This window comes from Bubalus bubalis, chromosome X (genome assembly GCF_019923935.1).
Source record: "Bubalus bubalis isolate 160015118507 breed Murrah chromosome X, NDDB_SH_1, whole genome shotgun sequence".
Lineage (NCBI taxonomy): Eukaryota > Metazoa > Chordata > Mammalia > Artiodactyla > Bovidae > Bubalus > Bubalus bubalis.
Genome location: NC_059181.1, coordinates 136177827 through 136205323, shown reverse-complemented (window position 1 = coordinate 136205323; position 27497 = coordinate 136177827). Strand labels below are relative to the sequence as shown.

Here is a 27497-nt window from a genome sequence, read left to right as displayed (position 1 = left end):
TATTTCTCCTGGCAATCTTGATTCCAGCTTGTGCTTCTTCCAGCCCAGTGTTTCTCATGATGTATTTTGATAGATGACAAATATTGTAGGTAATGGATAAGTTCGAAGAAATCAACAATTTAATCAAAAGCTGAATTTGCTTTTAATGAACTTGTCCAAGGTCTTTTGTTGTTTCTGGTCAAAGAGTGGACTGTTTGCCTGGTTAGTATTCATCAGAGGGCAATTATTTTTCAGACTTAAACTTCCTTTGGTTGAGTACATGTAATTACTAGACTTTTATCCAAACCAAGATTTTGGATAATGATAAGAGTAAAGAGAGGCCATGAAGTAAGATATGAGCTAAAATTCAGAGAAATATCTGATTAGCTTCGGACAATGAGTGTTCTAGTTAAACCATGAAAATTTGGATTTATAGGCAAGTGTGGAGGGGTGTGCAGCATAGCTTTTGTGAAAAGCAGCTTTAGAGTGTTGACAAACTCATCATGAATTCTCATTTGATAATACAGTCTCTTGAGTGGTAATGTGGGAGATCTCAAATTTCCATAAAGAATATTTGCATTATAACATTTAAAATCTTTTCTTTATAGATGAATTTTTAGTAAACTCTCACTCACCTGTGTCACTGTTGCAAACATAAAGTATTTATACAAAGTTAGCCTTTTCAAAAGGTCTGATGTTGAGGAACTGAGGGGAGATCAAGGAGCAAAGTCACTGCACTCTTCTCCTTCCAAGGGTGGGAGACATTGGTTTCCAATGGAACTTTTTGACCTGCTATTTTTTTTTTGATGAGTCAGTAATATTATCAGTTGAAATTCAAATAGTCATTTGGTTACATTATATTCCAGTAAAGTCCCAATTAAATTGAATCCAGTTAATTTTGAACCTTAGTTACACAGAATTTTGATTCATTGCCGTTACCTCTCTGTCTCTGAAAAACAAAGAAAAATAAATAAAATGATATCATATCAGGAATTTGGTGAGACAGAAATATTCCTATATGATGTTCTGTGCTCATTAAAATTGCAGCACATTGTTCTTTCATTTTCCTCATCTGAAGGTCCTGGATAGTAAATACTGATGTTCACCCAGAAGAGGCAACAAGGAGTGATTCCATTGTATCCTTTAGATTCTAGGTTCTAAAGCAGAGAAGTGTGCTGAGACATAATGGAAAGACTTTCCAGTAAAAATGAAGAGTGAAATTATGAAGTATTTTCACAGGGTGCAACAGAGCTTTGGCAGGTTAGAACAGTGTACTGAGACTAAGAAGATAAAGTATAATAAAGGCTAATGAGAAGTTCTGTATACAATGTCTCCTCCCTCCAAAAAAGAAAAAAAAAAAGATTAAACTGAGGAAGCTAAGGTCAAAGTGACTGCTTGTGAAAAAGCCCAAGGGGCTTCCCTGGTGGCTCAGAGGTTAAAGCGTCTGCCTCCAATGTGGGAGAGCCGGGTTCAATCCCTGGGTCGGGAAGATCCCCTGGAGAATGAAATGGTAACCCCCTCCAGTATTCTTGCCTGGAGAATCCCATGGACGGAGAAGCCTGGTAGGCTACAGTCCACGGGGTTGCAAAGAGTTGGACACAACTGAGCAACTTCACTTTCAGTGGTAAAACCAGTGAATGCTGATGTTTTGACCAAAAGGCTAATGTAATCTGAGAGTATGTTATATCATTTCTAGGTTACAGTCCCACTATTACCTGTGCGGGTCAGATGAATTACATAATATGGAGTTTGTGGGGGACTTATAGGGAGAATATTGATAAACTGAATGATAAAGAAAGATGACCTTGATAACCTACAGTTTCTATAAGAAATGGCTGAAGAAAACTAGCCAGTCAAATCTGAGTTGCAAAGCCCTTTTGTAACTTAGGAAATGCTAACATGTAGAAGACAATAGATTTATTTCTTTATAGCTCCAAAGGCTCTCACTCTGATACTGCTGCTGCTACTGCTGCTAAGTCGCTTCAGTTGTGTCCGACTCTGTGTGACCCCATAGAAAAGATGGGAACATTTCTGGGTTCTATGACTTGATTCTTGCACTCTGCAGGGAGTTGTGTTAGATGACTGTGCAGATCCCTTCTGGTTATAACATTTAAGCTTCTGACAAGTATCCAGGTGATTGTTAATCCTCCCTTTACCTGAAGCTTACTATACAAAAATTCATTTGACTGGAAAGAACAAGATTATACTAAGATGATTTGAGCTAAACTCATTCCCACCAGTTACAGGCATTTCTGCATTGAAAAGGTAACCATGGTGCTTCATCTTCATCTATTTGATTTTTCTCTATCTTTGTTGCTTTTTCTTCCCTAATTTTTAAATTATTTTTTGAGAATCCATTGTCCAAACTCAGCAAAACCTAAATTGCAACACAGTTATGCAGTGTTAATACCATCTACAGTGTTGTAGGCTGATCATGGGAACATAGAAATATGTATGAACTGTGAATTTCAAGAATTGATCCCCTCCTTTTTTCCTGTCTGGAAACTAGGGTTTAAGTCCTGCATGGAGGAACATTAACTTTTGGGTTGATTTATAAGATAATTTAAAAATAGAACTATAATCCTGATACTTGAGAAAGTAGCTGCTGAAGCAAAAAGACCACTATTTTATAGTTCTCAAGGGAGTGGTGGAAGCAGCAGCAGTAGCAGCAGAGCCTTAGCTTAAGGTAGACATGGCAAGAGGTTTCTTTACAGAAGGGCATTAGGCCATCCTATAACCTTCATCAGCCCTGCCATCCTCGATTAAAAAATGCTAAGCTAAGTCACTTCAGTCGTGTCCGACTCTGTGCGACCCCATAGACGGCAGCCCACCAGGCTCCCCCATCGCTGGGATTCTCCAAGCAAGAACACTGGAGTGGGTTGCCATTTCCTTCTCCAATGCATGAAAGTGAAAAGTCAAAGTGAAGTCGCGTCTGACTCTTAGCGACCCCATGGATTGCAGCCCACCAAGCTCCTCCATCCATGGGATTTTCCAGGCAAGAGTACTGGAGTGGGGTGCCATTGCCTTCTCTGACTTTACTAGAACAGTGCCTGCCACAGAAGATATTTATAGTCTACCAGTATAAAAATAGTCCAACCTGACTAAGCATATTAAAAGATGTTCAATTTCATTAGTCATCAGGGAAATGCAAATTGAAATTATAGTGAGATACCACTACACACCCACTACAGTGGCTAAAATTAAATAGATTGACAACAGCGAAGCTTTATGAGTACTTGGAGAAACCAAAGCTCCTATACTTTGCTGGTAAGAGTATAAAATATTGCAACAACTTTGGAAAACTATCTTGCAGTTTCTCATGCTTAAACATACATCTACCTGTGACCCAGCATTTTGACTCCTAGGCTCTTTTCCTAGGAGAAATGAAAATATATGTCTACAGAAGGAACTTGTACGAAACGTTTATAACAGCTTAAAAAAAAATACCCTCAAGATAGAAACAACTCAGATAACCCTCAACAGGAGAATCGATAAACAAATTATGCTGTATCCAATCATTGTAATACTACTCAGCAAAATGAATTACTGATATATGCTAAAACATAGTCCCATCCTTTTCTAAACCACTTTATTGAGGTATTATTGACATATAAAACACTGTAACTAGTTAATGTGTACAGGATACTGAGTTTGGAGATAAGTATACATCCATACAATCATAACCACAATCAATGCCATAAACATATCCATTGCCTATAAAGGTTTCTCCCAGTTATTTGTTTAGATAAAAACACAGCATAAGATCTACTCTTTTAGCACATTTTTAAGTGTACAATTCAGTGTTGTTAACTATAGCCATGTGATGTGCAATAGATCTCTAGGGCTTAATCACCCTATATAACTGCAACTTTGTACCCTTTGACCAAGACCTTGTCATTTTGCACCCCCAGTGCTTTTTCACCACCATTCTGTGCTCTGCTTCTATGAGTTCTACTATCTAATATTCCCCATGTATGTGTAATTTAGTATTTTTTTCTTTTGTGTCTCGTTTATTTCACTTAGCATAATGTCCTATAGATTGATCTGTGTTGTCACAGATGACAGGATTTACCTTATTTTTTTAAGGCTAATGGGGAAAAAATGTTCTCATCAATTAATAGATCAATGTTATGTACACAAGGTTGAATAAGTGAAACCAGAGACAAAAGAGTATGTACTTATAATTCCATTTCAGTGAATTTCAAGAACAGACAAAACAATCAAAACAGTGGTTACCTAGGCTAGGGGTTGCCCTGAGGGATTGACTGGGAAGGAGTAACAAGGGAACTTTTTTCTGGGATGTTAGAAATATTCCATATCTTGATTTGGGTGTTGGTTACAGTTGTCTAGCTTTTGCCAAAACTCATTAAATTTACACCCTTAGGATGTACATTTCTCTATACATAAATTTTACTTCAATAAAAATAAAAATTTAAAAATATGCCAGCAATTAGCATGTTAAAACTTTCATGTAAACCATAGCAAGAACCATGTGCTTAAAAGCATGATATGGAGATGCAGGTTCAAAAAAGATTCCCTCAGTAGATCTCCAACCAGATCACCATACATATACTTCTTCCCCATGTAGAAATTCTAGAGTTACCACTGGGTTAACGCCTATGGAAAACAACAGCTGAGAAGAGGATATAATCTTCACAGGTCATGGGATCGTGTATGGTCTGGACATTTGGCCACTGAAATGGGTACTCAAACTAAAATAGAATCTAAATAATAGACATCTCAGAAGGGAAGGTTTGAAGGGTAGGTAAAGATCGAAGCCTTCCGTATTGCTTTTCATGGAAGGTCAACAAGGAAAGTGTATGATTTTAGAACTAAATGGGCCTGGGTTATTATAAAAAACTTCATGTGCTCAAGCCTTTTATCTATAAAATGGAGGTCATACTATCTCCCATAAAAACAGTTTAAATCAGAATTATAAATATTAGCTATTAATTACCTAGTTCTATGGTAAACATGTAGTTAAGTAGCTGTACATGAGTAAGTGGGGGCTGATTAGATATTTTTATAGACTAAACACAATATGAAGTTATTATAAAATGCAGAATATTTTTCCTGTTCTATACATTACATCCCCATAACTCAATCTATTTTACAACTGGTAGGTTGTAGTTTTAAATTCCCTTCACTTATTTTATATTTCTCCTCCATTCCCCTCTGGTAACCATTAGTTTAATTTTGTATCTGTGAGTCTGTTTTTGATTTACTATGTGTTTTGTTTTTCTTTTTTAGATTCCACATATAAGTAAAAACATACAGTATTTGTTTTTTTCTACCTGACATTTCACTAAGCACAATACCCTCCAGGTCCATTTATGTTTTTACAAATGGGAAAATTTCATTCTTTTTATGACTGAGTAATATTCCACTGCATGTATGTATACATCTTTTTTATCCATTCACATGTCAGTGGACATTTAGATTGCTTCCATGTCTTGGGTATTGCAAATGATGCTGCTGTGAACATAGGGGTGCATATATCTTTTTGAATTCGTGTTTTCATTTCCCTTGTATAAATACACTACAGTGGAATTTCTTGATCATATTATAGTTCTAGTCTTAATATTTTGAGAAAACTCCATTGTTTTCCATAGCAGCTGCACCAAGTTAAATTCGCACCAACTGTATACAAGGGTTCCCTTTTCTCCATATCCTCACCAACATTGTTATTTGTAGACTTTTGGATAATAACTATTATGACAGGTGTAAGGTGATATCTCATTGTGGTTTTAATTTGCATTTCCTTTATCATTAGTGATGTTGGACATCTGTTCATGTGCCTGTTGGCCATCTGTATATCTTCTTTGGAAAATACATACTCAGGTTTTCTGCCCATTTTAAAAATCAGATTGGGTTTTTTATATTAATGTATGAATTATTTTTATATTTTGAATTTTAACACTTTATCAGCCATATCATTTGAGGCTCTGACCCTTTTCAAGTTCTCTTTAAAGAGGGCTATTTTCCTTGTTAAGTCTGGTAAATTCCCTTGAAGTAACTTTCCCTCTAGGCCCAAAGATATGTTCTTTATAGTTATAGAGTAGTGTAGATTAGAGGAACTTCAAAATTGGACAGACTTCAATTCAAATCTTGGCTCTGCCCCTTAATAGCTATGTGATTCTCGGAAGATAAACTCACTGAGGTTCAGTTTTTTGACCTATACAGTGAAGAGAATAATAATAGTTTCCTCATAAGATTAAACATACTATGTATGCATAAAGCATGGAGAGTAGTTTCTGACTCACAGTAGGTGCCCACTAGGCAGTACCTGTTATTATTAGGATCAAAGGTCTTAACCTGGTCCATCCATAGGGTGGACCCACTCGATTATACTTTTCTTTTAAAATGTATCATCTGTTTCCTATTTCAGTTTTATTCTTTGTTATGTGATGCCCAGTGTGAGTAAATTATTGCATATACACTGAGTCTGTACTATGCCTGAGCCCTTTTGCCTTGTTGAGACTTTTGAATTGCCTAGCTTATGTGCCACAGCTTATCTGCTTTTTCTTAAGTTAACATCCATGCTTTTTCTCTTGTTCAATCTGTACCTTTTTGAGCCTGTCCCCTAGATCTCAGGCTGTAAACTGTACCTCTTTATCATGAACCAAACACATCCTATTTGTGAATTTGTTCAGAGTCTTGGCTTCTTTTGAAGCCTGTCTTGTCCTAGAATCACTCTTAATTCAATACCAACATTGGATTGCTAGTTACTTTTCCCTGTGTCTTAGATCCCAATTATGCCCTATTATATTGAAAAAGTTGGCTTAAAGCTCAACATTCAGAAAACTAAGATCATGGCATCCGATTCCATCACTTCATGGCAAATAGATGGGGAAACAGTGGAAACAGTGGCTGACTTTATTTTTCTGGGCTCCAAAATCACTGCAGATGGTGATTGCAGCCATGAAATTAAAAGACCCTTACTCCTTGGAAGGAAAGTTATGACCAACCTAGACAGCATGTTAAAAAGCAGAGACATTACTTTGCCAACAAAGGTCTGTCTAGTCAAGGCTATGGTTTTTCCAGTGGTCATGTATGGATGTGAGAGTTGGACTATAAATAAAGCTGAGCGCCAAAGAATAGATGCTTTTGAACTGTGGTATTGGAGAAGACTCTTGAGAATCCCTTGGACTGCAAGGAGATCCAACCAGTCCATCCTAAAGGAGATTAGTCCTGGGTGTTCATTGGTAGGACTGATGTTGAAGCTGAAACTCCAATCCTTTGGCCGCCTGATGCTAAGAGCTGACTCATTGGAAAAGATCCTGATGTTGGGAGGGATTGGGGGCAGGAGGAAAAAGGGATGACACAGGATGAGATGGTTGGATGGCATCACTGATTCAATGGACATGGGTTTGGGTGGACTCTAGGAGTTGGTGATGGACAGGGAGGCCTGGTTTGCTGTGATTCATGGGGTCACAAAGAGTCGAACACGAATGAACGACTGAACTGAACTGAACTGACATTGGGAAGAAAAGGCCATGCTCATCCGTTTGTTTTCTTTTCAGTGGCAAATATGTGTTCAGTCAACATCCATTTCCTTTTTACTAAAGAAAAGCCAGTGCTACTGCTCTGTCCAAGATTGTAGTCATGGGTCAATGTGGCTTTTTAATTTAAATTAAAAGTAAATAAAATTAAAAATTCAATTGGTCAGTTGTACTAACTGTATTTTAATAACTCAATAGCCAGGTGAAGCTAGTAGCTATTGATATTTCAAATATGGGGTTTAGATTAGGATATTATAAGATGTGTCTTTAATTATAGCATCTTGAAAATCTGTTGGGGAGAAAAGTGAAATATCAGATGAATTTTACCTCTGGCCTTAGAGTAAAAAAGGGACAATAATAACAAAGTTGAGTATGGACTTGAGACCCAGACAACCTAGTTTAAAATCATGCTTCTAACATTTACTAGTGTGTGATCTTGGGTAATCTCTTAGTTTCTCTGTGCCTATTGCTCTATCAGTAAAGTTTTGGTAATAGTGTGTGCTCAATCTTTCAGTCATGTCTAATTCTTTGTGACCTCATGGATGGTAGCCCACCAGTCTCCTCTGTCCATGGAATTTTCCAAGCAAGAATACTGGAATGCATTGTCATTTCCTTCTCCAGTTTGTTTTGGTTCAGTCGCTCAGTCATGTCCGACTCTTTGTGACCCCATGGACTGCAGCATGCCAGGCTTCCCTGTCCTTCACCATCTCCCATAGCTTGCTCAGAACTCATGTACATTGAGTCAGTGATGCTTGATTTGTGACCCAAGATGTGGTCTATCCTGGAGAATTCTCACTGTGCACTTGAGAAGAAGGTATATTCTGCATTTGGATGGAATGTCTTGAAGATATCAATGAGATCCATCTTGTCTAATGTATCATTTAAGACTTGTGTTCCTTATTAATTTTCTGTTTTGATGATCTGTCCACTGGTGTAAGTGGGGTGCTAATGCCTCCTACTATTATTGTGTTACTATCAATTTCTCCTTTTAGGTCTGTTACTGTTTATCTTATGTATTGAGGTGCTTCTGTGTTGGGTGCATAGATATTTAGAATTGTTATAGCTTCCTCTTGGATTGCTCCCTTGATCATTATGTAGTGTCCTTCCTTATCTCTTGTAATATTCTTTATTTTAAGGTCTGTACCACACAATTGCACTCCTCTCACACGCCAGTAAAGTAATGCTCAAAATTCTCCAAGCCAGGCTTTAGCAATATGTGAACCATGAAATTCCAGATGTTCAAGCTGGTTTTAGAAAAGGCAGAGGAACCAGAGATCAAATTTCCAACATCCGCTGGATCATTGAAAAAGCAAGAGAGTTCCAGAAAAACATATATTTCTGCTTCATTGACTATGCCAAAGCCTTTGACTGTGTGGATCATGATAAACTATGGAAAATTCTTCAAGAGATGGAAATACCAGACCACCTGACCTGCCTCTTGAGAAACCTATATGCAGGTCAGGAAGCAACAGTTAGAACTGGACATGGAACAACAGACATGGTTCCAAATAGGAAAAGGAGTACGCCAAGGCTGTATATCGTCACCCTGTTTATTTAACTTCTATGCAGAGTACATCATGAGAAATGCTGGGCTGGAAGAAGCACAAGCTGGAAAAAGCAAGAGAGTTCCAGAAAAACATCTATTTCTGCTTCATTGACTATGCCAAAGCCTTTGACTGTGTGGATCATGATAAACTATGGAAAATTCTGAAAGAGATGGGAATACCAGACCACCTGACCTGCCTCTTGAGAAACCTATATGCAGGTCAGGAAGCAACAGTTAGAACTGGACATGGAACAACAGACATGGTTCCAAATAGGAAAAGGAGGACGTCAAGGCTGTATATTGTCACCCTGCTTATTTAACTTCTATGCAGAGTACATCATAAGAAATGCTGGGCTGGAAGAAGACAAGCTGGAATCAAGATTTCCAGGAGAAATATCAATAACCTCAGATATGCAGATGACACCACCCTTATGGCAGAAAGTGAAGAGGAACTAAAAAGCCTCTTGATGAAAGTGAAAGTGGAGAGTGAAAAAGTTGGCTTAAAGCTCAACATTCAGAAAACGAAGATCATGGCATCAGGTCCCATCACTTCATGGGAAATAGATGGGGAAACAGTGGAAGCAGTGTCAGACTTTATTTTTCTGGGCTCCAAAATCACTGCAGATGGTGACTGCAGCCATGAAATAAAAAAAAAAAACAAAACACTTACTCCTTGGAAGAAAATCTATGACCAACGTAGACAGCATATTAAAAAGTAGAGACATTACTTTGCCAACAAAGGTCCATCTAGTCAAAACTATGGTTTTTCCAGTAGTCATGTATGGATATGAGAGTTGGACTATAAAGAAAGCTGAGCACCAAAGAATTGATACTTTTGGAGAATGCTCTTGAGAGTCCCTTGTACTGCAAGAAGATCAAACCAGTCCATCTTAAAGGACATCAGCCCTGAGTGTTCATTGGAAGAACCGATGTTGAAGCTGAAACTCCAATACTTTGGACACCTGATGCAAAGGGCTGACTCATTTTAAAAGACCCTGATGCTGGAAAAGATTGAAGGCAAGAAGAGAAGGGGACAACAGAGGATGAGATGGTTGGATGGCATTGTAGACTCAATGGACATGAATTTGAGTAAACTCCAGGAGTTGGTGCTGGACAGGGAGGCCTGGCATGCTGCAGTCCATTCAATCACAAAGTGTCAGACATGACTGAGTGACTGAACTGAACTGAATTGCCATTTTCGTAATTGTTTGGGGTTTGTTTTCATAGATCTTTTTCTTCTCTTGTATTTCCTGCTATAGAAGTCCCTTTAACATTTGTTGTAAAGCTGGTTTGGTGGTATTGAATTCTCTTAACTTTTGCTTGTCTGAAAAGCTTTTGATTTCCCCATAAATTTTGAATGAGATCCTTGCCAGGTAGAATAACCTTGGTTGTTGATTTTTCCCTTTCAGTACTTTAAATATATCCTGCCATTCCCTTCTGGCCTTCAGAGTTTCTGCTGAAAGATCAGCTGTTAAACATATGGGGCTTCCCTTGTAGGTTACTTGTTGCTTTTCCCTAGGTGCTTTTAATATTCTTTCTTTGTGTTTAAGCTCTGTTAGTTTGATTAGTATGTGTCTTGGTATGTTTCTCCTTGGGTTTATCCTGTTTGGGACTCTTTGCGCCTCTTGAACTTCATTGACCATTTTCTTTTTCTTGTTGGGGAAATTTTCAGCTACAGTCTCTTCCAAAATTTTCTCATATACTTTTCTTTTTCTCTTCTTCTTCTGGGACCCCTATAATTTGAATCTTGGGGCATTTAATATTGTCCCAGAGGTCTCTGAGACTATCCTCAGATCTTTTCATTCTTTTTACTTTATTCTGCTCTTCAGCAGTTATTTCCACCATTTTATCTTCCAGCTCACTGATCCTTTCTTCTGCTTCAGATATTCTGCTACTGATTCTTTCTAGAGTATTTTTAAATTCAGTAATTGTGTTGTTTGTCTCTGTATGTTTATTCTTTAGTTCTTCTAGGTCTTTGTTAATTGATTTTTGCATTTTCTTCATTCTATTTTCAAGGTTTTTGATCATCTTTGCTATCATTATTCTGAATTCCTTTTCAGGTAGTTTGCCTATTTCCTCTTCATTTATTTGGATTTCTGTGTTTCTAGTTTATTCCTTTATTTCTGCAGTATTTCTCTGCCTTTTCATTATTTTTTTAAACTTATTATATTTGTTTCCCCAGGCTTTCCCCAACCTCTCCCCAGGCTTCAAGGTTGAATTCTTTTTTTCCTTTTGGTTTCTGCCCTCCTAAGGTTGGTCCAATGGTTTGTGTAAGCTTTGCATAGGGTGAGATTTGTCCTGAGTTGCCTTTTTTTTCCTCTGATGGGCACAGCTGAGTGAGGTGGTAATCCTGTCTGCTGATGATTGGGTTTGTATTTTTGTCTTGTTTGTTGTTTGGATGCAGCATCCTGCACAGGGTGCTATGGTAGTTGGGTGATGCTGGGTCTTGTATTCAAGTGGTTTCCTTTGTGTGAGTTCTCACTATTTGCTAATCCCCAGGGTTAGGAGTTCTCTGGTAGTCTAGGGTCTTGCAATCAGTGCTCCCACTCCAAAGGCTCAGGGCTTGATTTCTGGCCAGGAATGGAGATTCCACATGTGGTTTATTATGGCATTAAATGAGATTAAAACAAATACCCAAAAGTGAGAAACCAAAAATGAACCCCCGACCAATGGCAGTTACAAAATCAGGCAAATAATAATTAAAATAATAGAATTTACACATATACACCTATAAACAAAATCAAAACAGTTCAACAGAAATAGAGTACAATAAATTGACCCTATGAACAAAGGAAACCAAGAATGATATCTATCAGTTAAAAACAAAACTAATTAAGTACAAATTGGAAAACAAAACTAAAGCAAGGTTCCAAGTGGGGAATAAAGCAATGAAAACAAAACCAACAAATATGGTAAGAAAAAGAAAGGAAAGAAAGAATAGAAATATGAAGTTAAATAGAGATAGATAAAGAAGATTTATATATATTAAAGAGTAACTGCAAGGGGAAAAGAATAATAGGAAAAACAAAGAAATAAATGTAGAAAAAATAATAATAGGTTAAAAAAAAAAAGAAGAAAAGGAAAACTCCACAGAGCTGCAAAAGCCCAACATAGAGGCAGAGGTTTATAAAAGCAGTGAAAAGTGTAATTGGAAAAAAAAACACTCAAAAGCTTAGTTACACTTCGCAGTGCTAATAAAATTGACAACTACCACAGAAGAAAAAAAAAAGAAAAACCCAAAAGAAACTACAAAAATCAATATATAAGAATAATCAATGTTTTTCTTGAGTCTCTGCTGTCAGTGTCCTTTCCCTCGCTGGGAGTCACAGTCCACCTCACCTCCCTATTCTGCCCTCCAACTCCACTCTGGTCTGTGGATCTGCTATGGGGGCAGCTCAGACTCTAATCTTGTCCTACTTCTTGTGTTCTTGCGTCCAATGGTCACAGCTATAAGAACTAGTGCGTTTTCTTTTGTGGGAGCTCTCAGTGTCCTTTTATATATTATAACTCTTGTGGCTAAGGCAATCTGTATCCCTGCACACTTGGCGGCATCAGGGTCCCCACGACCCAAGTAGCTGTGCCACCTTCATGCTCAACTCTCACTGGGGCAGAGCTGCTACAGACAAAAAAAGTCTTGTGTCTATGCACATGGGGTTACTTCATTTGTGTCCAACTCTTAGTGACCCTGTGGACTGAGGCCTGCCAGGCTTATCTCTCAGTGGAGTTCTCCAGGCAAGAATATTGGAGTATATTGGCCAATACGTATTGCCATACCCTTCTAGAGCACTATATGTCCTGCTGCCCTAACCTTCCAACTCCCCTGAGTACCTGGTGCTCCCAGAGCCCCTATGACCCAAGCAGCTGCACCACCTCCACACCTTGCCCTCACTGGGGCAGACCCAAGTCCTCTAGGGCAGCTTCGGAAGTAAACCCCAGTAGACGACCTACATGCAGAGGTGGAATTAAAAGCACAATTGAAACCCAGGGGCAGTTGTGGCTAAGGAAGAAGACCCAAAACCTTCCTGCCAGCTGTACAAACTTCATATTAAATCTACATGATCAACCAGGCAGACTGTGTCTATGGAATATATAAAAGGACATTGAGAGCTCCCCTGGCAATTTTGATTCTAGCTTGTGCTTCATCCAGCCCAGCATTTCACATGATGTACTCTGTGTAGAAGTTAAATAAGCAGCGTGACAATATATAGCCTTGACATACTCCTTTCCCAATTTTGAAACAGTCTATTGTTCCATGTCTGGTTCTGTTGGTTCTTGACCTGCATACAGATTTCACAGGAGGCAAGTAAGGTGCTCTGGTATTCCCATCTCTTGAAGGATTTTCCACATTGTTGTGATCCACACAGTCAAAGATTTTAGCACAGTCAATGAAGCAAAATTAGACATTTTTCTGGAATTCTCTTGCTTTATCTGTGACCCGGTGGATGCTGGCAACTTGATCTTTGGTTTCTCGGCCTTTTCTAAAGCCAGCTTGTACATGTGGAAGTTCTCGGTTCACATACTGTTGAAGCCTAGCTTGGAGGATTTTGAAGATTTACTTCTTCGATAGTAGTGCCCAATTTATAGGCAATTTTGAACAGTGCTCAGTATACAATAATTCTTATATACATGGTAGTTGTTATTGTTCTTGTTATGAAATTGAAAGATAGTGTTTTGGAAACTGGATTTTAGAGCAGTTGTTTAGGAGCCATGCAGTTGTAACATTGCTGGTAAACAGCTGAAACAACAAGATTTGATAATGAATAACTGTGATTTCATAGAGTTGTCACTGTTGTTCATTCACTAAGTTGTTTCTGACTCTTTTTGACCTCATGGACTGCAGCATGCCAGGCTCCCTGTCCTTCACCATCTCCCAGAGTTTGCTCAAACTCGTGTCCATTGAGTCACTGATACCATCCAACCATCTCATCCTGTGCCTCCCCCTTCTTCTCTTACCTTTGGTCTTTTCCAGCATCAGGGCCTTTTCCAGTGAGTCTACTCTTCATATCAGGTGGCCATAGTAACCAAATCAGGTTGTATATCTTATAGTTGGAACTGGGTCTTGCTTTCCTGGGGGAGGAGGAAATGGATATATTTTATTTCCATGCTGAGTTTCAAATTCTAGGGCAATTTCCTAAGTGAGAGTGAAAAATTAGCTATAGGGTCAAGAATGGGCAGAGAGGAGTATTAGACTGGAAAGTTAGTTTGAAAAAATAATCTCTATAAAGGTGACATTTTCAGCAGGTTGGGAACACCCACTGAAGGATATATTGAGAAAACAATTTGAACTTTAGTATAGGGGATGATCTAAGAGTAGTGTTAGGCAAGAGGAAGCTTACAGAAATAAAAAAAAATAAAGAGATGTTAGCATTGCTTACAGTTCTCGTTCCCTCTTTTGGTGGAGCAGACTACATATAAAGACATGGGCACTTTCCCTTGTTGAGATGAGGGTCAAAAATATTTGAGCTTCATCATTTTTGTCTTGCAAGTTTAACTCAGGGTTTAGATTCTATACCAAAGAAGAATTTCTTTGGGTTCAAGTATTTAGTATGTACACTCCAAAAGTATTTGAGTTACTTCAGCCCGATCTAGCCCAGCTTTTCTTGGCTGGGCTGGGAGACTTCCTGGGCAGTCTGTTACCCTTATTTCTCTTCCTCACTTCAAGTCCATCTAAGATATAGTTTCTCCAGGAAAAAAAAAATAATTCTTCAGGCCAATTCAGTCATTTCCTTGTAGTGGTAATGGGTCTGGCAGATGACAATGCAGATGGAATACTCCCAGAAAGAAAATAAAATAACATATCTGGGTACCCTTGTGCAGCACAAATGGTATAATAGTAACTTGATATTTAATTATTTTCACTTAATAGTTAAACCGAATCTTTAAAATAAAAGTTCATTAATTATAGCAAATAGTCTACACATAGAGAAGCAACAGGGCAGTATGTATTTAGTTAGACATAAGTTGTTATGACTCAAACAAGAAAAGTGGCAGGAGGTTGGATCATTGGAAGAGGTGACAGTACAGTGGTAGCCTCGGGCTTAAACATGAAAAGCATGTTGCACCATGTTTAGAACAAAGTGGGTAACACAATGAACATCTGTTAAATAAATGGGTGTTGGATGGTTGTGATAAATATTTTGGATTTCATATTGATGGGGATAAACTATTAGTGGGAAAGAAAGATAAGAGTTTAAGAGAAAATTAGGAGTGTTGACAAGATTTGTGTTTCATGGGATGAAGGACCTGAAGGAATCAAGACTGACTTCTGCATTTCTGAGATGAACAACTGATGCGTAGTGATGCTCTTCACTAAGAACATTGGAAAGAAAGAAAAAAGTGAAGTCACTCAGTCGTGTCTGACTCTTTGCGACCCCATGGACTGTAGCCCACCAGGCTCCTCTGTCCATGGGATTTTCCAGGCAAGAATACTGTAGTGGATTGTCATTCCCTTCTCCAGGGGATCTTTCCAACCCAGGGATTGAACCTGGGTCTCCCACGTTGCAGGTAGACTCCGTTCCATCTGAGCCATGTGGGCAATTAAAAACATTGGAAGAGAAATAAATTTGAGGTGTGTAGATGATAAATCTAACTTTAAAAATGTTTTTCTTGGTGGGGAGAAATGTTAAATATGAGCTATCTGTGGGTCCTCTAAGTGGAGGTTTTCTATAGGAAGCCAAATAATGAACCTGGATTCAGGAAATACAACACACCACAAAATACACACCGATTTGGAAAGTGATCAGGAAAAACAACAGAAGAGTAGGTGATTTTTCCTAGGTTAATTTTAGGAAAGAGAGCCAAGGAAGAAGCCTGAAATATATCAATATTTAAGTGATCGATAGAGTCAAGTGAATGAAAATGAGGATAAAAATCGAAGAAATTTGCTGAGGGCCATGTCAAAAAAAAGTTATAGTATAAACACCACCAGAATAATTAATAACAAACATGATCAGTGGAAATATATGCCACATAGAGTTCAAAGATTTTTGCATTTAGTGATAAGTGCTGAGCTTAGTGAATAATTACAGGAGCAAGTGTATTTCAGTAACCGGATTTTACTCAGTTAAATCAGAAGTAGGGACAGTGAGTGTGGATTACTCGTGTAAGCTAGTTGACTATAAAGGGATAAGAGTGGAGATAATAGCTAGAGGGAGGTACCTGAAGGACTGTGGTGCCTTTGTATTGCTATTGAACTTAAAAATGTGTGTGTGTGTATACATACATGGCTGCTAAGTTGCTTCAGTCGTGTCCGACTCTGTGCAATCCCATAGACGGCAGCCCACCAGTCCCCCCTGTCTCTGGGATTCTCCAGACAAGAACACTGGAGTGGGTTGCCATTTCCTTCTCCCATGCATGAAAGTGAAAAGTTGAAAGTGAAGTCGCTCAATCGTGCCCGACTCCCAGCGACCCCATGGACTGCAGCCTACCAGGCTCCTCCGTCCATGGGATTTTCCAGGCAAGAGTATTGGAATGGGTTGCCATTGCCTTCTCCGTACATACATGGAGAAGACTTGAAAATGTTCACTGACTGTTGGAAAGAGCCTGTTGTCGGTTTCTTGGGAGAAGTAGAGAAAGTGAAATTGTGGCCTCCATCCCTTTGCAGAAAGGACATAGAAAGAGAATTTTGAGTGAGGTCACAAAAGCTGCAGCACTACTTGAGTGAGCCGTGCCTGAAAATCTCATCTGGTGCCTGAGTGATCATTAATTGCCTCCTGTATTGAGCATTAATGAGGAGGCGGTGGTAACCATTAATTAGGAGATGTTTGCAAGATGAAAAAAAAAGGCATTCACTCCTGGGAAATTCAGTGGATGGCATTAAAGGACACTGGCTTCTAACACAATTAAAGAGGGGAAATTAATGACATGAAAACTTGAATAAAGAGGTATCATGAGATGGCATCCAAGCAGGTGAAAGATATCAGAAAATTTCCACCTTGAAATGGCCACTAAATCTGTGTCTAAACAAGCAAAGGCAAATGAAGAGTTGAAGAAATTGTTTTAAAATCTCAAGGTTCCCAACCTCATTATGGAGAAAAGATAAATTCATAAGATCAGAACTTCTCAGGAGTGTTCGTGGCTCAGGGTCCATCCCTGGGGATTGTGGAACCTGGTGCTTTTATCTTAGTGTCAGGTGGAATCCAACTTGTCCCCTCATCTACAACCTTGTGGTATTCCCCTCTTTCCTTAACTGTTGTCCTGCCTGATAATTTGCATATTGAGGTAGCAGAACTGAGATCATGGGGTACTCATTTAGCATCAGACAGATGTATCTACCAAAAGTTTACTGCTGTAGGTAGCTTTGAGAGAAGTCCCTTCAAGACCCAGAGAAACTCAATTCCCATTTTTAATTTGTTCATTCTATCAGTAAATATTTATTAAGTAGCAATGGCACCCCACTCCAGTACTCTTGCCTGGAAAATCCCATGGATGGAGGAGCCTGGTAGGATGCAGTCCATGGGGTTGCTAAGAGTCGGACATGACTGAGTGACTTCACTTTCATTTTTCACTTGCATGCATTGGAGAAGGCAATGGCAACCCACTCCAGTGTTCTTGCCTGGAGAATCCCAGGGACGGGGGATTGCCTGTCTTGGGCTGCCATCTATGGGGTCGCACAGAGTCGGACATGACTGAAATGACTTAGCAGCAGCAGCAGCATGTTCCAAGCACTGTGCTAAGCACTAGGGACATAGTGATTTTGAGAAGCCTGCCTTCCTAGGAATCATACACTATTTGGAAATTTTGATTGCAGAAACTTTTTATACCTTTATCCCATGGCTCAGCATTTGATGTCACCAGGCCTTACGTTGGACAGAAACTTGACAACTTTGTTGTGCCCTATGACATGATTTCATGCTGATCCATCCAGCCTGCCTGCTCACTGCCTTGCATTATTTTTGCATTTGACTGCTTGGGTCCCAGACATGGGCCTTGAGACATAGGCCACTTTGCTGCTGCTGCTTCCTAGGCCTGAGGGAGACACAAATACAGATATATATATATATTCTTTTTTAAATTGAAATACAGTTGATTTACAATGTTGTATTAATTTCTTCTGTACAGCAAAGTGATTCAGTTATACATATGTATATTTTCTTTTTTATATTCTTTTTCACTATGGTTTACCCAGGATATTGAATATAGTTCCCTGTGCTATACAATAGAACCTATTGTTTATCCATTCCCTGGTGGCTCAGACAGTAAAGAATCTGCCTGCAATGCGGGAGACCTGGGTTTGATCCCTGGTCAGGAAGATCCCCTGAGAAGGCAATGGCAACCCACTCCAGTGTTCTTGCCTGGAGAATCCCAGGGATGGGGGAGCCTGGTGGGCTGCCGTCTATGGGGTTGCACAGAGTTGGACACGACTGAAGCGACTTAACAGCAGCAGGAAGATCCCCTGGAGAAGGGAATGGTAACACACTCTAGTATTCATGCCTGGAGAATTCAAAGGACAGAGAGCCTGGCAGGCTATAGTTCATGGGATCACAAAGAGTTGGATACAACTGAGTGACTAATACTTCATATAATAGTTCACATCTCATAATCCCAAACTCCCAGTCCATCCCTTCCCCATCTCCTCCCCATCCCCGTTGACAACCATAACTCTGTTTTCTCTGCAAGCTATTTTGCCTTCAATCTTGTTTTCACAGGCTGTATTGTGAAATTTGGGGAGGTGAAACATCAGAAAATTAGAAAAGTCAAGCACTAAGGTCCTGGTACTGGCTGTTGGCCCCACTGCCCCTGATAAAGTTTGCAACATTGGGTAAGTGAATGCAATCCTTCTGTATTTTCATTTTCACAATGAGAGAGTTAAACTAGATAAGTAATTCTCAATATTTTCAATTATGAAGGATGCTTTTATTAGCAAAGAATGTCACAGACTGCCATGATGTTATGTGTACTTAGTGTATATTTGAGTTGAGTGATTAAGGCTTGTAAGACTATAAAACAAGTGTGTTCTTTAATAATTGCACCATTGTATGAAGGTTGAATATAGTACTTTGTTCATTCAGTTGGTGATTTATTCACCCACAATTTGTTAGCACCTAAGCTGAGGCAGGAGCCTTGGTAAGTGGTGGGGGAAGCAAAGATGAATGAGCCAAGCTCTCTACTTTCAAAGCCTCATTCTCCATAGGGCAGACAGGTACAGAGTCAGGTGATAGGTAGTGTGGTTCAGGTACAGGGGTGCTCTGGCAGCTAAGAAAGGGAGCACCTAAGGTCATCAGAGAAGGGTTTCCTGTGGAGGTCATGTCTAAAATAAGGCCCAAAGCATCTGTAGGAGTTCACCAGGTAAGGAGGAAGGTCAGGTAAAAGCCATCAGGCTGAGGGGCACTTAGTACGGTTATTTATGACAACTGAGGATCCTGGTGCATATAGATTCCCATGCTAGCACCTCCCCTCAGGGGTCTTTAACACAGAGAATGAGGACTTCCGGACTAAATGCACGTAAGATTCCTCCTTACTCAAATAATAAATGGTGCCTCATCTCTAACTTTTCACACGATCCATTTAGGGCCATTTTAAAAGTCAAGAGATGCAAACAAACCAAAGGGCTATATTACAAATAATTGCAGATAACAGACTTTCAATGAAATCACATTTTCTTTGTTTAATTAACATATAGAGACTTTGAGATCTCCATTTGCCTAGGTCCACTTGCACATCTTCCCACTGCATGAGAATCTTCAAGGGTGTTTGTGAGCTGTCAAAGTGATATGCCTCTATGGTCAACAGTCCTCAGACTGCATGCTCTGTAATTCAGTTCAGTTCAGTTGCTCAGTCATTTCCAACTCTTTGCAACCCCATGAACTGCAGCACGGCAGGCTTCCCTATCCATCACCAACTCCTGGAGCTTGCTCAAACTCATGTCCATTGAGTCAGTGATGCCATCCAACCATCTCATCCTCTGTTGTCCCCTTCTCCTCCTGCCTTCAATATTTGCCACCAACAGGGTCTTTTCAAATGAATCAGTTCTTTACATCAGATGGCCAAAGTATTGGAGTTTCAGTTTCAGCATCATTCCTTCCAATGAATATTCAGGACTGATTTCCTTTAGGATTGACTGGTTTGATCTCCTTGCAGTCCAAGACACTCTCAAGAGTCTTCTCCAACACCACAGTTCAAAAGCATCAGTTCTTCAGTGCTCAGCTTTCTTTACGGTCCAACTCTCACATCCATACATGACTACTGGAAAAACCATAGTTTTGACTAGATGAACCTTTGTTGGCAAAGTAATGTCTCTAGTTTTTAATATGCTGTCTAGGTTGGTCATAGATTTTCCTCCAAGGGGCAAGCATCTTTTAATTTCATAGCTGCAGTCACCATCTGCAGTGATAAAGTCTGTCACTGCTTCCATTGTTTCTCTGTCGTTTACCATGAAGTGATGGGACCAGATGCCATGATCTTAGTTTTCTGAATGTTGCATTTTAAGTCAACATTTTTACTCTCCTCTTTCACTTTTATCAAGAGGCTCTTTAGTTCTTCTTCACTTTCTGCCATAAGGGTGGTGTCATCTGCATATCTGAGGTTATTGATATTTCTCCCGGCAATCTTGATTTCAGGTTGTGCTTCATCCAGCCTGTCATTTCACATGATGTACTCTGCATATCAGTTAAATAAGCAGGGTGACTTATACAGCCTTGATATACGCCTTTCCCAATTTGGAACCAGTCTGTTGTTCCATGTCCAGTTCTAACTATTGCTTCTTGACTTGCATACAGATTTCTCAGGAGGCAGGTCAGGTGGTCTGGTATTCCGATCTCTAAGAATTTTTCACAGACTGTTGTGATCCACACAGTCAAAGGCTTTGGCATAGACAATAAAAGAGAAATAGATGTTTTTCTGGAACTCTTTTGCTTTTTTGATAATCCAATGGATGTTGGCAATTTGATCTCTGGTTCCTCTGCCTTTTCTAAATCCAGCTGGAGCATCAGGAATTTCTCAGTTCACGTACTGTTGAAGCCTCACTTGGAGAATTTTGAGCATTACTTTGCTAGCGTGTGAGATGAGTGCAATTGTGTGGTAGTTTGAGCATTCTTTGGCATTGCCTTTCTTTGGGATTGGAATGAAAACTGACCTTTTCCTGTCCTGTGGCTACTGCTGAGTTTTCCAAATTTGCTGGCATATTGAGTGCAGCACTTTCACAGCATTATCTCTTAGTATTTGAAATAGCTCAGCTTGATTTCCATCACCTCCACTAGCTTTGTTCATAGTGATGCTTCCTAAGGCCCACTTGACTTCGCACTCCAGGATGTCTGGTTCTAGCTGGGTGATAACACCATTGTGGTTAGCTAGGTCATTAAAATCTTTTTTGTATAGTTCTTCTATGTATTCTTGCCACCTCTTCTTAATATCTTCTGCTTCTGTTAGCTCCATACCATTTCTGTCCTTTATTGAGCCCATCTTTGTATGAAATGTTCCCTTGGTATCTCTAATTTTCTTGAAGAGATCCCTAGTCTTTCCCATTCTACTGTTTTCCTCTATTTCTTTGCATTGATCACTGAGGAATCCTTGCTGTTCTTTGGAACTCTGCATTCAAATGGGTATATCTTTCCTTTTCTCTTTGCCTTTAGCTTCTCTTCTTTTCACAGTTATTTGTAAGGCCTCCTCAGACAACCATTTTGCCTTTTTGCATTTCTTTTTGGAGGGATGGTCTTGATCACTGCATCTTGTACAAGGTCATGAACCTCCGTCCATAGTTCTTCAGGCATTCTATCAGATCTAATCCCTTGAATCTATTTGTCACTTCCACTGTATAATCATAATGGATTTGATTTAGACCATACCTGAATGGTGTAGTGGTTTTCCCCACTTTCTTCAATTTCAGTCTGAATTTGGCAATAAGGAGTTCATGATCTGAGCCACAGTCAGCTCACGGTCTTCTTTTTGCTGAATGTATAGAGCTTCTCCATCTTTTTCTGCAAAGAATATAATCAACCTGATTTCAGTATTGACCATCTCGTAATGTCTGTGTGTAGAGTCTTCTCTTGTGTTGTTGGAAGAGGGTGTTTGCTATGACCAGTGCCTTCTCTTGGCAAAACTCTGTTAGCTGTGCCCTGCTTCATTTTGTACTCAAGGCCAAACTTGCCTGTTACTCCAGGTATCTCTTGACTTCCTACAATTGCATTCCAGTCCCCTATAATGAAAGGGACATCTCTTTTGGGTGTTAGTTCTAGAAGGTCTTGTAGGTCTTCATAGAACTGTTCAACTTCAGCTTTTTCAGCATTAGTGATTGGGGCATAGATGTGGATTACTGTGATATTGAATGGTTTGCCTTGGAAACAAACAGAGAGGGATTTTGTTTTCTCTGCAGAGGGACTTTCTGTTCGTGTCCACTGTGGCTATCAATATATCAGCCATGCAGTGAAGACCCTGTGAGTTGTCCTGCGTGCCTCACACCTGATAAAAGTCTGGCTATCAATTTGTTGCATTTAGTTGCAGAAAATATGAGCTGTTTGTTCAAAAATTATTATGAATTTGAATGTGGCTACTGGGCAACATTAAAAGGGTGGCAGGATCCTTCTCAGTGTGTAGCCCCACGTATCTGCACATGTGGTACACCCGTGAACTGAGCCTTCTTTTCAGAATATTTTCTGAAAATTTGGAGATCATCGAAGGGATATGCTTCAGAGAGGAGAATTCACCACCACCACTAGTATATATGGCTGCTCTCATAGCCCATAGGGGTTTTATAAAGGACATCTCTCTGCCTCGGTCTTTGCTTGCTTCTGTATAGCCAGCAGCTAGCTAACTTTGACTTGCTGTGCCAAGCAACAAAGGGTGTGATTGTATTTACAGGATAGCATCCAGGTCAAGCTCCAGCTTCTTCCATCTCCAGGGAGATAAAATGTTTTCCCTTACCTCTAAATGAGGAGCAATTCCCATGTTCTGATTTCCTCCTCCAGGTCTTGTCTTTTTCATAACTTCTAATAGGACTGTGGGAGAAGGCAATGGCACCCCACTCCAGTACTATTGCCCAGAAAGTCCCCTGGATGGAGGAGCCTGGTGGGCTGCAGTCCATGGGGTCACTAAGAGTCAGACACGACTGAGTGACTTCACTTTCACTTTCCACTTTCATGCATTGGAGAAGGGAAATGGCAACCCACTCCAGTGTTCTTGCCTGGAGAATCCCATGGACTGAGAAGCCTGGTAGGCTGCAGTCCATGGGGTTGCACAGAGTCGGACACGACTGAAGTGACTTGGCAGCAATAGGAATGTAAACTCGAAAAGGTAAACTCCCGCTCTCTTGCTTGAGGCCCTGTGGAATAGACCCCTTACTCTTTAACCAGAAAGACAGTGCCATCAGAAGATGATATGTTCAGCATCCGTGCATTTCCAAACTTTGGGTCATCTGGTCTAAAATTAAAAGTACAATGCATAGAATACTACCAATCTAGCCAAATTTAAGTCACAGAAACCGTGTGGTTCTCCTTTCATCAGAATTACATCTATGAAGCAGACCTGGTTCATGTCTGTGCATCTCTCCTATAGTTGTCTAGGTCTCAACTAAAGCCATCTAGTGAGAAATTGATAAACATTTCCATATCTCCAAGTGCACAAACAGCCATGCAAGCACAGTGTGCTCTAAATTCATTGAAAGCAACCACTCTACCAACCCCATAGAAATAAAATCTTCAGAGGCAGCTCTGCACACCACACAATAGGCCAATAAATTTGGGAGATGAGGTGTTGAAGCAAGGAATACAACTTTATTTGGAAAGCCAACTGACCAAGAAGATGGCAAACTAATGTCTCAAAATAACCTTCTTGTTGGGCCTGGATGCCAGGTTCTTTTATGGATCAGAGATGGGGCGGGGGCGGGTGGTAAGGAAAACAAAGTAAAAAGACCATTTGATTCTTGTAAATATCTCCTAAAATAGCACGTCTCAGGCAGGGGGATGTGTTAGTTTCACCTTCTTACAACCATTTCACAGATGGAGTGAAATGGAATATCTCCTGCCATATCAATAAACAAGGATGTCACAGATATCTATGATTCTGGCCTTCCAAATGTGAGTTTCTGGGTTATGCTGACAAGTGGTGCCACTACCCACACAAGGAACTCAAGAATGTCACAGCCATTCACAGGTGGGCAGGCTCAGGTTATCTCCTTGTGAGCTAAACAAATTTAGTTTAAAGGAAGGTCAGGCAGAGGGGGGCAGGGTTCTCTGAGGCAGGCCATTATGTATGCTAATAATAATAAAAGCACAAAGCAAGGGTTGAAGCCAGAGAAACAAATTCAGCATGGAGTCAAAATTAACATTTCCAGGTTATAGTATGTTTTATTTACATAACCAGGGACTGTTAAGGGGACCTTTACCAAAACCAAAGGGCAGTTTACCCCAAAGATGATTTGAGTTCTTATCATTTGGGAAAAAGAAAATGGCTTGTGATTTTTACTTGACAGCTTTTCCCTCTTGTGTCCATCAAGATTGCTAAAAACTTAGAGTCAGTTTTCACTTAAGGTAAAGGTACCCTGTTTGAAGAAACAAATAAGGGTACTCATAATACTGCCATCACCAAAGAGTTTTGGAGTCTGTTTATCTAGCTTGTTGTCTTTATTTTTAAAAAATGCTCATTTAAAGAACATAAGAAATTTACAAATAAATCTTTCATAAAGAATCAAGTGAAAATTGAAAGTCCCTATTAACTGCTCCTGCCCCACTGTCACTCTGTTCCCTAGAAGTAATCACCTAAAAGAGGATTGTTTGTATACTCTCTGATCTTCTTTTGTATATTTACATGTACAAATGAGTGTATGTGCACAGATAACTAGGATAATACACTGAATATGAATGCTCAGGCAGAGGATGCATATTTTTAAATGGTCATAAACATGGCTGAATCCCCCTCCAAAACATCACAACCAGTTCACTTTATGATGCATGAAAGTGCCAAATTCTCTGCACCCATCCCAAGATTAGATGTTGTCATTTTAAATTATTTCCAATCTACTTTCTTAGTCTGTATACTAATGCCATAATTCATTTTATACAAGACAGCTACTTTTGATATATGGTAGAGGACACTCTCCTTATCTAGTCTTTATTTTTCTCACCTGTGAAATGGGAGTACTAATGCTATCCTTTTCATAGGGCTGTCATAAAATTTAGAGGGGATGACAGAGGTCAGAACATGTGTAGCTTTTGATAAGGAGTTTGGATTTTTATTCTGAATGTTATATGAATTGAAGAGAGGGTTTTAAGCACAGGAATGATGTGATTTGATATATGCTTTAAAAGATCAGTCTGGCTAAGAATATTGGTGCTGATAAAATGAAAAGGAGGCCCACATTCTGATTTGCTCACTTCCCTCTCAGAGAAGTCACTGCTGGGATTGTCATAATGAGAGATAATAGGGAGTAAAGTTGTGAGATTTAGTCAATAGAAATACAGCGTACCTAGTTAAGTTTTAATTTCACATACACAATGAATAATTTTTTATTAAATTAGTTTATTTATTTTAATTGGAGGCTAATTACTTTACAATATTGTGGTGGTTTTTGCCATCCATTGACATGAATCAGCCACAGGTGTACATGTGTCCCCCCATTCTAAACCCCTCCCCACCTCACTCCCCACCCCATCCCAGAGCACCGGCTTTGAGCACCATGAGCACCTTGCTTAATGAATCGAACCTGCACTGGTCATCTGTTTTACATATGGTAATATACCTGTTTCAGTGATATTCTCTGAAATCATCCCACCCTTGCCTTCTCCCACATAGTCCAAAAGTCTATTCTTTACATTCGTGTCTCTTTTGCTGTCTTGCCTATAAGGTCATCGTTACTGTCTTTCTAAATTCCATATATATGTGTTAATGCACTGTATTGGTGTTTCTCTTTCTGACTTACTTCACTCTGTATAATAGGCTATAATTTTTAGTGTAGGTTTTCCTAAATAATACAGGTGGTATACTCCTACTAGAAAATCATTTCTTTTTTATCTACAATTCAAATTTGGCCTAGTACCCTGTGTTTTACCTGGTTGCCATCAAAGCAGGGAAGTGCTTACTATGAAAGCTGTCATGCTTTCTGTTTCCTCCCTTTTCAAAACATATCTTTCTTTTGTGAATTCTTACAGCCTTTTATCTGTCCTTTTCTTCTCGGACTCTTTGATGGCAGTGCTTTTGTCTTTCTTAGTAAACTCCTTGAGGGCAGAGCTCATGCACTGCTGTGCTGAACAGGACGCCTACACATAGTTGTTACTCAGTAAATATTTGTTGAGTGAAAAATAAAGAGATCAATAGAAATATGAGGCAGGGATGATCTGAACCACCGCAATCTTGCTATTTTGGTTTTCATTCTGTCTTTCTGAGGCAGTATAATCTGGCAAGTCTACTGAGGGATGACTAATTAGAACTGTTGGTGATTTATGGAACTTGGGACATTAGGAGGAACTGATCCTCCTGTTTAATTATTGATTAAACTTCCAGCCTTATGATGACACACATTAGCTTACGAGTCTGTGAATGAGCCATCTCTCTGTCTTCTTTGGAAAAATGTCTATTTAGATCTTTTGCCAAAGCACTTGAAAAGATGTTCAACCTCACTAATTATTAGAGAAATGCAAATCAAAACTACAATGAGGTATCACCGCACACCAGTCAAAATAGCCATCATCAAAAAATCTACAAGTAATAAATGCTGGAGAGGGTGTTGAGAAAAAGGATCCTTCCTATACCATTGCTAGAAATGTATAATGGTACCACTATTGAGAACAATATGGAGATCCCTTAAAAAATTAAAAATAGAGCTAAAAAACCTAAAAGACTGGCAATTCCCACTCTTGTCATATCCTTCAAGAAAATCATAACTGAAAAAGATGTGTGCACTCAAATGTTCACAGCAGCACTGTTTACAATATCCAGGGCATGGAAGCAACTTTAATGTCCATTGACAAAGCAATGGGTAAAGAAGTTGTGATACATATATATAGGAGAATATTACTTAGCCATAAATAAGAACAAAGTTATGCCATTTGTAACAATATGGATGGACCTAGAGATTGTCAAACTAGGTGAAGTAAGTCAGACACAGAAATACAAGTATCATTTGATATCTCTTATATATGGAATCTTAAAAAAAAGATAGAAATAAACTTTTTTACAAAACAGAAGTAGAGTGACAAGTATAGAAAACAAACTTATGGTTTCCAGGGAATGAGGGGGAGGGATAAGTTGGGAGATTGAGATGGACATATACATATAATTATACATAAAATTGGAGAAGGCAATGGCACTCTACTCCAGTACTCTTGCCTGGCAAATCCCATGGACGGAGGAGCCTGGTAGGCTGTAGTCCATAGGGTCGCTAGGAGTTGGACACGACTGAGTGACTTCACTTTTACTTTTCACTTTCATGCATTGGAGAAGGAAATGGCAACCCACTCCAGTGTTCTTGCCTGGAGAATCCCAGGGACAGGGGAGCCTGGTGGGCTGCTGTCTATGGGGTCGCACAGAGGCAGACACAACTG

The 27497-nt window shown here is 39.4% G+C and overlaps 1 long non-coding RNA gene across 1 annotated transcript in view; it reads left to right on the top strand.

Annotated features, from left to right (window-relative positions):
- LOC123332052 overlaps window positions 1–27497 on the top strand; it is a 121608-nt gene that overhangs the window by 73190 nt on the left and 20921 nt on the right. Inside the window, exon 2 of the long non-coding RNA XR_006548904.2 lies at window positions 18675–18787. This is a non-coding gene — a long non-coding RNA (uncharacterized LOC123332052). The remainder of the gene's footprint in view (window positions 1–18674; window positions 18788–27497) is intronic.